This window comes from Bacillus rossius, chromosome 3 (genome assembly GCF_032445375.1).
Source record: "Bacillus rossius redtenbacheri isolate Brsri chromosome 3, Brsri_v3, whole genome shotgun sequence".
Lineage (NCBI taxonomy): Eukaryota > Metazoa > Arthropoda > Insecta > Phasmatodea > Bacillidae > Bacillus > Bacillus rossius.
In genome coordinates, this window is record NC_086332.1 from 106,065,873 (window position 1) to 106,079,214 (window position 13,342).

Here is a 13,342-nt window from a genome sequence, read left to right on the forward strand (position 1 = left end):
GTAACAACATGCCACGTCCTGACGATGGTGTTCTTATCGGCTGATGCCAAGATCGATGGCTTGTCATCCTTTGGACTGGGTTGCATAGGACTCTGTCAACACTTCTCCTTGTACCTTGCGGGCCTTGGAGTCGACCCAGGACTCGTCCAGAGATGTGTGGTTCAATGAATAACGTATAGCTAGGGGCGTGTATTTTTCGCTAACGATTACTTCCTTGTAATTGGTCCACAGAAGCCACTGCCCTATTTTATCGGGCCATTCAGATGCGTTTGCTTCTGCACTGGATGGCTGTGATTGGTTTGCTGGCAGTAGATAGATACGTACCTGAAGTAAATCCAGCCAACCATGAAACACGGAAAATGTTATAAAGTTTTAACACATGGCTGATCTGGAAAATCTTTTCGCGTGGAAAACATGCCACAAGTAACATATAGCAGACGCATACATATGTGCTTCAAGTCTGCTTTGCTGTCCGTTGAACCCGTGCCGCGATTCGCACATTTTATGACCGTCGTAACATGGGACCCAAGTTGGAAAGGAGGGGGGGGGGGGGTCTTCTCTACTCCCATATTCCCACTGGTCTATTACAGAGACGAAACTGTCGCAACTCAAAAAAATAAAATAGGAATTATTAATTGGGTGAAATCACCTAGAGACCAACTTTTTTTTTTTACTTTTACCTATTTATGTTTTTGATTTTCGCGCGGATAACACTTTAATTATGTGGCTTAACATGCAATAAAAATTTTGAATTAACAAATTTTTACAACTTAGACCCTTTATGTTCTGAAAATGAGCGTCACGAATTTTTCCAAGAAACACGTTTGATATTAAAGTAAGTTCTCACTGAGCAGACTGCCTGGCCTCAGCTTCTCACGCAATCACATCGCACTGTTGTATCAGGTTCCGCCCCGTGTCCCAACTACCTGAAGTATGTACAGGTACTTATACCTACTTGTCTTCGGAAGTGACACCACAAGGCTGTCAAAACCGGAAGTGAAGTATGCAAGTAAACGAATCTTCGAGTTTAAGAAACGAAGCCAAAATTTTTCACTTTATATTTTACTGGTATGAATATGGAATAAAAATATATATATGTTTAAACATGTTTATGAGGAAGTTTCAACAAACACATGCTCATACATACCGATCGTAATTAGAAACAAATGCATAATCATGAGGTAAATTGCAGTAAATTAGTTTGAAACAAAACTTACAAAAATGAATAATTTAAGTTAAACATTGTTTTTCCAATAACATTTACTTGTTTAAGAAAATAACCGAAAGAACCTGTTCGGCTGGATAGTACCGTTTTTAAAGTCTAAACACTGAACCTCTTCAAACTCGTCAGTAGCCACAGGGCGAGTGAAGTACGCACAGCCGCAAGTACACGACTACGTTCTTGAATCCGGAAACAGTCTAAGTGTACCTGAGACAACTGTAGTGAGTGTATGGCTCATATGATCTAGAGATTTTGGTGTCGATATGTGCGTAAACAAACGGAAGAAGTAACAAATAGTAAATCATCATGTACAGATGTATAGTATATAACTCATGTAAAATTCTAACAAATTAATATTTGCTGATTACAAGCAATAACTTAGACGTGATAACGTCTTATAAATCGATGAACGCCGGCTGCACGCACGAAAAAGCATGACTCATTGTCACGTTCCGCCTGAGCCGAGCGTGCAAGCGAGAGCGAGGAACAAGCGATATAGAGGCACGATCGGCCTAAGCGTTCGGCTTGTGTTATTTAAATTAAATATGCAAAAACTGTAAATAATATTTGAAAATTAAAAAGTATGCAATTTTTCATCAATGTTTTCTTATGACGTTATCACGTAAAATTATCGTTCGTAAACCAACTTTACAGACCACCCTCTTTTTTAAGACCTCGAATTCAGTGAAAAGGAATCTCATCATATAAACGTTAATAATAAAGCTTGATAAGACAAATGAAACACTGCAAGAATAACTCAAGTATTAAGATGTTCCTGAGTCGTATGAAGAATAAGATAAAAACTTCGCACTGAAGCGTATCGTCGACGAGACGTACCGTAAACGTCACGCAACATCTGCGGCCGTGTAGACGGTACAGCTCACCCCGCAGAAGCGAAGAAGCTAACGACACTGTGCGTTACAATACCGTACATCTGGCTCAAACAACACTGAACACTCACTGACGAGCACACACCCAGATCAGTTCCTCGTCACTGGAATAATTCAAAGCAAATACACAAAAATAAACGAATTCTGGCAGTCAAACATTTCAAATATAGATATTTTCATAAGACGTTAAGACGAAAAACTACTTTCCTCGACATACTGCGTAGGGCCTATACCAGCGCGTGAACACACTCCTTCAATGTCCTAGGGGATCATGACCGACGCGCAGGCTCATGTGCAGGGCATGGCTCATGAGTAGAGACCCGTGAATTTCGCGGATTCATTTCGTGTTATGCTAAAATTCAAATAATTATACCTTAGTGCTGCTTCTGGCATTGGTTCTCTGTTAATCTGGAGGACTGAGGACCAATTAGAGACCCTCACTCATAGAAATGTCGAATCACAGGCCACCCAGTCGAGACGACTCACTAGTCAACAGCCAATGAACAGTTGGCATTTGCCCGAGTGTGTAGAGGATATTGGATTCTATCCTGGAGGTCATTGAATCCGCGAAATTCACGAGTCTCTACTCATGAGCAATCACTCTGTCTCCAACAGGCTCGGGGTTATTTGTAATCTCGGCGGGCGGTCGCCTCGAGCCTCCAGGCATAACAGCGTGTTGACAGACAGTTGAGTTGAAGCGCCCGCGCAGGTTGTCAGCATGCTCGCTAGGGACGCTGGAGCGACATCTGGCAGTGCCGGGGCGGGGGTTGGAAGGATGTGCCCGCTCTGCAGGCGACCCACCTATCGCGCAGGTGTTTCTGGTGTGCCCCCCCCCCCCCCACCCACAGTACCTCCGAGACGCTAGGGGTCGCACCTGGCCCCCAAACAGGTTATCCCGGGCCGACGGCTGGGGGACCCCCGCTGCAGTCCCATTCACGCGCGCCTGTAGCCCTTCCTCTCCGCGCACCGGCCCGCCGGCAGAGAGACGTGTGCTGCCATCTGGCGAGCGACGCGGCAACTACTTCCGCACTCCTGCCGGACCTGTCGCCAGCCGAACCTCGTTATTATCACTTGCGCAACTTTGTACACCCATTGTATTACACTTAGTACATATTTGGTTCAAGTAGCAACAAATGCAAAGAAGGAATCGAGTTAACATTTCAGACAAAAAAAAACCTACATAGTCCTTAAATACTAGAAATAACTGTAGTGTTACGGTTGGGAACCACTTCAAGGTCTCACATATTTGTGACGTGTCGGAAAGTGGGATCCGAACTCACGACCTCTCAACTAGGGTTACCAGACGTCCGGCAAAAGGAGGACATGTCCTCCTTTATATGTATTTTTTTACGTCCGGCCGGATTTTTATTAATGCTCCAAAATGTCCGGCTTTTTTATAAAGTGAGATAATTCCTGCAGTTACACTCTGAGCAAAGCGCGCGGTGCGCGCTAATGCGCTGTCCGCAGAGTCACCCCACTAGTAAGTAGTTCTATGACAGCTTGACAGGTAGCAGCACATGCAGAAGCACGTGTTTTTAATATGCTGTATATGCGTAGTTTGTTTGATTCTTTATACTGAAACTGTATTAAATGCCAAAACATTGTAAAATATCATACTCCATTTAATTAATTCATGGCTTTTTAAGAAAATAAATATTGTCCTCCTTTTTAGTGAAATGTCCTCCTTTTGCGAGATGAATGTCCTCCTTTTTTATTATCAGTGTCTGGTAACCCTACTCTCAACATGAACGCCACGCGTTGACGATCAAGGCCGTTAAGATATATCGTTACGCAATAGTCTCATTTTCTAGTTTCATCTGTATGGCTTATAGTAAATAAACAATCAATATGGACACGGATTCTTCTCGAAAACATTCCGAGACTTGCTGTGCGTTAAAAAAAATTGTATGTCATCTTTTGTGTTTCGTTATCGCGCGGGTTTCGTCCAAACACGCGCTTCTGACAACACAGGAAGCACAGCAATAGCGAGCCGAATGACCCGGCCAAGTAAGACAATGAATGGCCTCTGTTGCAGACGGCCGCCAATCACAGGCGCGAGCGTACCTTGCACAGTCCAATGGGAGTTCAGAATATTTTCTTTTTTTTTGCGAAAAATAGCTGCCTCTAACAATTAATATCAATACAACACTCTTCCAAAGCACGTGCCTAAAAGCCTTGTGGTGGCACCAATTGTTTCTCGGTATGTTAGCTGCCACACCAGGCTTCACAGTCCTGTAGATACTCGCCTGAGCTGAGCGAAGCGTTATCCCACGCCCGACAGCTATGCGATGTTTACATTTGGTTCCTCGCATTCTACGGCGTTTCAAATAAACGGTGGTCTAGTTACTAGTGATTTCGCAAAATATTTTGCATCTAAAAATACTTGTATCTTCTACGTAATATTGTACTTTGGTTTGAATAAATATATCTTGATAGGCCTGAGTTTGTTTTAGATGAAACAAGATGTCTTGAAATGCCACATCTGTGTTCTCATCGGCTCATCCACAGGAGCATGTATTTTTCACGAAACGATCTCGAGATTAGCTTACAGTTAAAACACAGTAACATTGTCTGTGTTACGTGATTGGGTGGGTTTCTCTCAGGTACGTGTATACTGTCAACACACCAATCACAGTAATTAAATGTAATTGGATGTGGAAGCAAACGCGTTCTGAATGGGCCGGCCAAATAAGGCAATGGTTACTCTCGCCATCCTTCAGGCAGCTGCCAATCACAAGGAAGAACCCACTGCTGCGGGCATAACCAATTGCAGTCTAATAAAAGTTCAGATTTTTTTTCCTTAAAAAATGCTTGATTTTAGCCATACAATAGAGGAAAGTGCGTTGAAGAGTATTACAAACAGTCAAATTTTTGCGCGATAAATTACCATCCCTACCAATCACTCGATACTTGAAAAATTCGCAATACTGTTTGGGGATAGGTTCGCGTACAAACCTTCGTACATTAGATTTATGTTTATCATTGGCTCAAAGGTGATTTGACGCGCCTTGAAAGACTGAAATCAGATGACAAACTTACAAGAAATATACGACCGAATCACATGCAACACGGATACAAGGTGAAATATGAACAGCTAATGAAATGTAAAGGTCCCTATCAATCTCTAGACACACTATTATTTCGCGAATTTATTCTTTCCGGGCAAAAATCAAGACTTTTTAGAATGCTCATTGGTCATTGCTGAACAAGGTAACGTTTCGTGGAGAGTTGCACGTGACTGGGTGACCTGTTCTCCTTGTTCATAATTGGCCAAAGGTCGCGAGAGTAGTTATAGGCTTGTCAAAAAGCACTGCAGTTCAATTGTCAACGCGAAAAAGGTGTTCAAGTGTTGTGATTCAAGTCTACTAGGCCACCCAATGACGAGAGAAAGGAAAATTTCGCGGATTCATTTCGTGATAGTCTAAAATTCAAATAATTAAAGCTTTGTGCTGCTCCTGCTATTGTTTCACTGTTATCCTGGAGGACTCTGAACATGTTAGACTGTCAGTCTAACAAGTATCGTATCACAAGTCCCCCAGTTGAGACACCTCACAAGTCAGCAGCCTAAGAACAGGTGACGTTTGCCCATGATGCATAGGGTCGTGTCGTCTGTAATGGAGGTCATTGACCCCGCGAGTCACCACTGGGAGCTAGCTCAGAAGTCTGGGGGATGAATGATAGTAATTTACATGTATTTGTATAAAGGCTAATTAAACGTATTTCTGATGATTTGCTTAACGCATTATCAGAACTAAAGTTCTATATGGTTATATCTGATATGTAACATTAATTTACTTTTTAAAAATTTACACACGGCTCAGTAACACAAAAAAATGTAAAATAATACTTTTTCTAAAAAAAAAATTAACCAAACCAATTTCTAAGTCCGGGTGCGGACCCGAATAAACTATTTTTTATATCCCACTCTTTTTTTTTAGTTCTAAATGGGCAGTGACAAGAAAAATTTGCGTAATCATTTCGTGATAGGATAGAATTGAAACCACTTTTACATTCGTCTTGCTTGTGCAAGTGGACTACAGCTTACATCGAGCGAAGAGAAACCGTCAGCCAGAGAAGTATCCAATAACAGGCACTCTAGTTGAGACGTCTGACAAGCCAGTAAGTAACCGATGGACATGCCCAAGTGTATAGAAGCCTGTGGAGTTCATCCTGGAGGAAACTGAGCTCGGGAAGTTTCCCAGTCGCCGTACATGGGCGTGTGACGCCCGCGAGCCAGCCACTGGCTCCAAGGCCGGCAGCTGCTCCATGAATGGAGGCGGGCGCGCGGACATGGGCCGCTGTTGCGCGCGGCGCTACCTGGCGACGCAGGGAGGAAGTGTGCTTCCTCCGGCCCCGCCCCCCTGACGCTGCTCGACCCCCTCCACTCCCCCAGCCAAGGCCCGCCTGCCCCCCCCCCCCCCCCCCCAGGGCGCTCACCAGACGCAGGCAGCTCTCACACGGCTGCAGCTCCGGCCGTACACGCGCCATCACCAGCAGCCCAGCGTTCATTGGGGCGTCTCATTGGAATAGCACTGACGAGCCCTTGCCGAGGGCTTATCCCGCTCCGAACGGAATGGAAAAGGATAAAAAAAAAACAATTTTATGTATTCAATCTCTCTCATGTTGTTGCTACATTTCCCTCTTCAGCTAATAGCTCTTATGCTTTTCACAGATGACGCAGTGTTTCTATTGCGAAATTAGTTTACTTTAGGTAGATTTCAAAGAAATACTACCTATTGTAGCCGTTACCATGGTGTGAGTTTCGGAAAATTTTTATATAATTTTTCGTTTCATGGTCCATAGGCCCCAAAACCATCGTCAACCAAATATATATATATATATATATATATATATATATATATATATATATAACAATTTTGTGGACACGATAATGTCGCAATATTTCTCTAATAATTTACAAACGGATACATAAAATTTAGCAGTAGAAAATCTCGGTCGAGTTCGTTAATGGGCAATATCCGACCAAAGGGAAAGAAATTGGAAGGTAAAAAAAAAACAGAATTATATTTCTAACTCCCATAATATGGAAAATATCACATCCGTTTGAACGTTGTGTAACTCGTAGGAGTAATGCCAAATTCTTTTGTCTCAATAAGTTTTTGATTCGACTAACCATTACTGCAAGGGGTTGAAAAAACAAGTGTTGTCGGACAAAAAAAAATCGTGTTTTTAGGCATAGAATAGAGTTTGTATGAATTATTTTTTAATCTTAAAATTTTTACCTAAAACTTTTGTCTGAAACAATTTTTGATAATACAAACCATTACTACAAAGAGTGGAAATAACAAGGGTAGAAAAACAAAATTAAATTACTGTTTGATGATGTGACACTTGGAGGGCTACGAGACGTTTACGTGGAGCGAACCAAGAGGTATAAAAGGCGTCCCCGAGCCGCGAGCCGCCGTGAAGTGAAGAGGTGAGTGAGTCCCTTGGCGAGCGATAGCGGGCGACGAGGGAGGACTTCGTGTGCTGAGATTGGCGCATCCTGGACGGTGTTGCAGCGCGATGGACAAGTGAGCAGTGCGAAGCAGTGTGTAGGGACAGATGAGCGTTCCAAGAGACGAACAGTAGATAGAGCCACTGTCGAGCCATGCTCCAGTGGACTTATTAAACTGTGATTAATCTGTCGACAGTGATTTAGACTGATGTAATTGAGGGAATGGTGAAAATATTTGTTAGTTAATAAACCCTAGTAAATTAATTGGGCTATCCTTTTCGGACCTGTCTCGTTTGCTTCAGGTCATAGTTTTGAGTCCTTTTTGCGCAATTTTTATTTGGAACAAGTAATGTGAGACTTTATTTGAAACATAAAATTGATTATCCGAGAGCGTTGACAGTAAATTATGAGACAACAATCCACAATTTTCATGTATAGAGAATTTCGGTTAGTTTATTCATATGATATTTATGTCACGTGAATAAAATTCACGGTCTTGTTGTATTTGAGAAATTGTACCTATCATGTTAATAGGATAACACGAAGTCAAGTTTCCTTGCCATTGAGACCTATCGAAGCCTCCGTTCTTTTGCGAGCACAAGTTAACATCCTGCATGGCGATCTAAATGGAATAGTTGACAGACTGAGATTTTGATTTATTCTCGAAGCGCGGGAGAATATTCTCGCATGTGTGAGATTACCTCCATACTTGATTTCCTGAGAGAAGCGGGATTCATAGATTAAAAATATTGATATGCCGGTTGAATGATATTTATTGACTTTATTTTATATTTGTGAGTTGAATAAAAAATATTAATAAAGTATTCTATATTTAAACGACCTACTGAAAAATCATGCTTCTCCAAGATGATGAATGCATGTCCAAATGTGTGTTTTTTTTTTGTGGACCGTGTGTTCAATGTGTATCCTAGATGAAGATGTGTCCAATGTGTGTCTTTTTTGTTGGATGTGTGTCCAATGTGTGTTCTAGATGATGAATATTTGTCCAACTAGGTGTCCTACACGAAGAATGTGTATGTGGATGTGTCCTAGATGACGAATGTGTGTGCAAATGAGTGTCCTTTTTTATGAATGTGTGTCCAGTGTGTGTCCTACTTTAAGAATGTGTATCTGGATGTGTGTCTTAGATGACGAATGTGTGTCCAAATGTGTGTCCTTTTTAATAATGTGCGTCTTAAGTTGAATCTTCGTCCAAATGTATGTTCGGATATTTGCACAGAGAGAAATCAGCAATTAAAAATATTTGAAACTAAAACTTGTGAGTTTTCAATATGTCTTGTTTTTTTATATGAATCCTTTGAATATTGACTCTAACTTTAAATATCGAGAGTCTAATTCTAAAACAAGTTATACGGATATTAACTGTGATTGTAACTGTCATCACCCCTGACATTTTTTTGGTGAATGTATTCGTCGACTGCTTGCCTTTATTTTCAAGCGATGAATCATACAGACAGGTTTTAACCCATCATGCATATGCAAAAAGCTTATAAGTATTCAGCATTAGTTTGGAAACCTCCACACGCAGATATTTCATCTTGCTAATCAGTACGTCAGTGAAGTAAGCTTTATCCCAGGTAAGATACTCTTATTAGAGTGGTGATCATTTAAAAATGTACACGGAGACTTGTGACAGGCTATTTTATATAGCCTACCTACTTTGTTTACTGATGACCAAACTTCATACTAATATTGTCGAAAAAATTGTTAGCTGTAAACTTTACGGACAGTGCCCTTTATTTTGCATGATGGAGAAAGCATTACTTCCGAGTTCTATCGATCAAGTAGTTGAGTTCGCCAATAATCAAGACAAGCTACCTCCTCATTCGCCCGCGTGTACTACTATTCAGTTCTACAACTTTGCAACAAACCTTATAACTACGAGTGACGTGGATGTACAAACCATGAAAGAACAAATTTTCAGTACATGTAAAGTGTACCAGAAAAAAAACCTTGCAAGACTGCTAAAACAATTTAAAAACTGCAATACTTCCTACAGATTGTAACCAAAAACCCTGCATGTTTCACCTTCCACTGTCTATGTTAAAGTAACCATTATTGTACACAGTGAAATGCAAAAGATTTTAAAAATATGATTTTGTTAACGTAAATGTTATTTTGATCAATAGTATGATATTTGTATGTATGTGTTCTGACTTTTAAATAAATAAATTGAGTCAATCAGAATGTTTATTTATTTTCTTACATGATTACAACAGAGTGGTGGAACATTCTGTGGACTTTACCTATTTCTGGCTCAGTTGGGATTTAGGACGATCAGTGCTGCGGGACCTGCTTGTTGCTTGTGCTATAACTCTATCCTTGCCCAACAAAAGGAGAAATTCACAAGCTGGCAGAAGCTGTTTTTGTTTTCTGAAAAGAAGAAAAGGCAGCTGACCATCTTCGTCAAGCTACAGCATTTCCATTCCAACACCATCATGTTTTTAGCAAAGTTCACTGTGTTTTTCCAAACAATGAAGACCAGTGAGCTCACTAACCCGTTCTCATTCATCGTAATGCTTGAAGATTTATTTACATACATAAATTCTTTGTTCATGTGTATGTAGTGAGTTGGGAGTGTACCAAGGCAGAAAAACTACTGATGGAGGTAAAACAGAATCAATTATTACCATTGGCTAAGAGCAAATGAACGAAGTAATTTTCTTCTGGAGTGACTTATGTTGGTACAGTCTTCTGGTTCTCATCTATGTTGTAGATTTTTTTAAGTATTTGTTATTTTCAATATTATTTTTCATATTTCTTTCTCACCTTGATCAAGTAAAATGTGAGTAGTAGGTACTTATAATATATTGGCCGGTCCGAGCCCAGGATTCAGGCTGTGGAGCCGGAGCCGATGTCCGCCATCTTGGATTGTGACGTTACGGCAGCCATATTGAATGACTTTAACATTGACATTCAAAATTTGCCAAAACTGGCCAAATATTCCTCAAAATTTGCCAAAATTTCCTGTTTCCTAGAAATAAATTCTGCCAAAAAATATAAAACAATCTATTTAGAGGGAAAAATTCTTGTTTTGAGGGAAAATTACCCGGTTTAGTCCTCAAAAATGCCAATGGCTAGAAAATTCCCCAAAGTGGCTTAAATTCCTCGGCAACAAGCCGCTCTAAGCCGCCGAGGTCCTGACCTCGACCATTAGGATGTCACAGTCGCCATCTTGAATTATTAAGTAACCATTGCAATCATCGTTACGGCCACCATCTTGAAAATCGTTATTTTTTATGCTAGAAAAGCAAGAATTTTTTTTTAAATTTATAAAAATTAATTAATAGAAATTAAAATTAAAAAAATCTCTGTCTTGGATTATGACGTAACAACCGCCATACTAAAAATCTGTAATTTTTAACAAAATAATTCGAGAAAAAAATTAAAATTTATTAAAAAATAATTAATCAAATAGTAATTAAATTCTAATTTAAAAAATCACTTTAGTCGTGGAGCCTTTAGTTTGAACCTGGTTAGGACAAAATAAAAATGACAACAGATCCTTCCTCCACGGAAGCCGCCGACAGTGACCTCCCACCACTAATGCCAAGGTATACATATTGCCGGCAAGTATGACGTCACGTCCGCCATCTTGTTTTCGTCTGCTGGAGACCGCCATTTTGTTTTTGTCTGATAGATTACTAGAAACCCGGAAAATTCGCGGGTTCATTTCGTGTTATGCTAAAATTCAAATAATTATACCTTATTGCTGCTTCTGCCATTGGTTCTCTGTTAATCTGGAGTGACTGAGGGCCAATTAGAGACTCTCACTCATAGAAATGTCGAATCACAGGCCACCCAGTCGAGACGACTCACTAGTCAACAGCCAATGAACAGTTGGAATTTGCCCGAGTGTGTAGAGGATATTGGAGTCTATCCTGGAGGTCATTGAATCCGCGAAATTCACGGGGGTCTATAGATTACACTGTCGCACATATTAGTTTTATTTTCTCCCAATAAAATGCAGTAATTATTTAGTTCCAGGGCATCCGCCATCTTGAAATTTTGACGCCATTTTGGAAATCTGTTTTTATTTAGCTATAAATCCAGGAAAAATTCCAAAATTTATTTTCAAAACTCTGCAATTAATATACTGATTGATTCGATCGATTCCTGTCATTAGATACTTGATCGAAAAAAATTTAATTTTATGTAAAAAAATATTGATTCAATAAATATGGTGGAAAGTCCTAAAATAAACTTAAATTCTTTTACTACCAGACTTCAGTAAGTCGATGATGTCATTAGACCACCATCTGGGAAATTCATAATTATTTAGCTAGAAATTCGGGAAAAATTCCAAAATTCATAAAAAAAAACACTTATTTAAATAATGATTAACGTGATAGATTTCCGTACTTGGTTTGATTCTCAGCCAGTGATAAGCGTAAATAAAGCTTAAAATAAATTATAAATTCTGTTTTCCATTACCTTCCGTGCCGTTTATTAATCATTCACTCTACGAAAAAAGCTCAAGACAAGATACCTGTCCAACGAATTAAATATGTTGTCGCGCTACCTAACACGGTTGCATGATATACATTCCAACCAGTTTATTTGCAATGCTATTAGTTATAGGCCAAGTGTCTTCGGACCACATGACCAGGTCATGTACAATGTCATACGTATAGGCTAAACGTTTCCGATCCACAAGACCTCCTTCATCGATAGCTAACAAATCATATTTTAAGCAGTCGAGACAAAGTCTCCGAACTGTCAGACCTAAAGTATCGATAATATCAGTTCCAAGCAATTATACCAACGAAACAAGTTTTACGCTTACTGAAGGACCAAGAATCCCTGAAAAATTATTTATCAAGACCAAGAGTTTTAGAAACAGTAAATATTCAGAGCTACTACAGATTTAACTACGCACAAACGAAACGACACACATTTAACAAAAGAAAATAACACACAATACACATAGTACACACACTGTATACACAGGACACACAGTACTCACACTGGACATTCAGTAAACACACAGTACACACACGGTACACACACTGGACACACACTAAACATGCAGTACACACAGTACACACACAGGACACGCAATGGACACACAATTCACACATAACGCGAAATGGACACACAGTACACACACTGGACTTGAAATGAACACACAGTACACACTCAATGTACACACACTGGACACTCAAAAGACACACAGAACAAACACACTATACAAACAGTAAAATACACAGTACACACAATGAAAACACAGTACACACACAGGATATGCAACGAACATGCAATACACACAGGATACGTATTTGACAAAAAAGAACCACATTTGGACGAAAGTTCGATGTGGTGTGATACAATCTCGTCAGAGGAATACGATCTTGCCAATATACGGTAAGCTTTAACTGCTCCAATGCTCCAACAGCTCCAACAGCTCCATGTGCTCCAAGTGTTCCAAAACTTCAAATGCTCTAAGTGCTCCAAAGCTCAAAATGTTCAAAAGCACAAATAGTCCAAAGCTCCAAATGCTCCACAGCTCCAACAGCTCCAATTGGCCAACAACTCTAAGTGCTTCAACAGCTCCAAGTGCTCCAACAGCTCCTAGTGCTCCAATGCTCCAATTCTTTTTAGAGCTCCAATTTCTTCAAGAGCTTCAATGCTCCAATTGGTCTACAGCTCCAATTGCTCCAAAGCTCCAAATTCTCCAATTTCTCTAATAGCTCTAGGTTCTCCAAAGTTCCAAAAGCACCAAATCCTTCAAAGGCTCCGTATGCTCCAAAT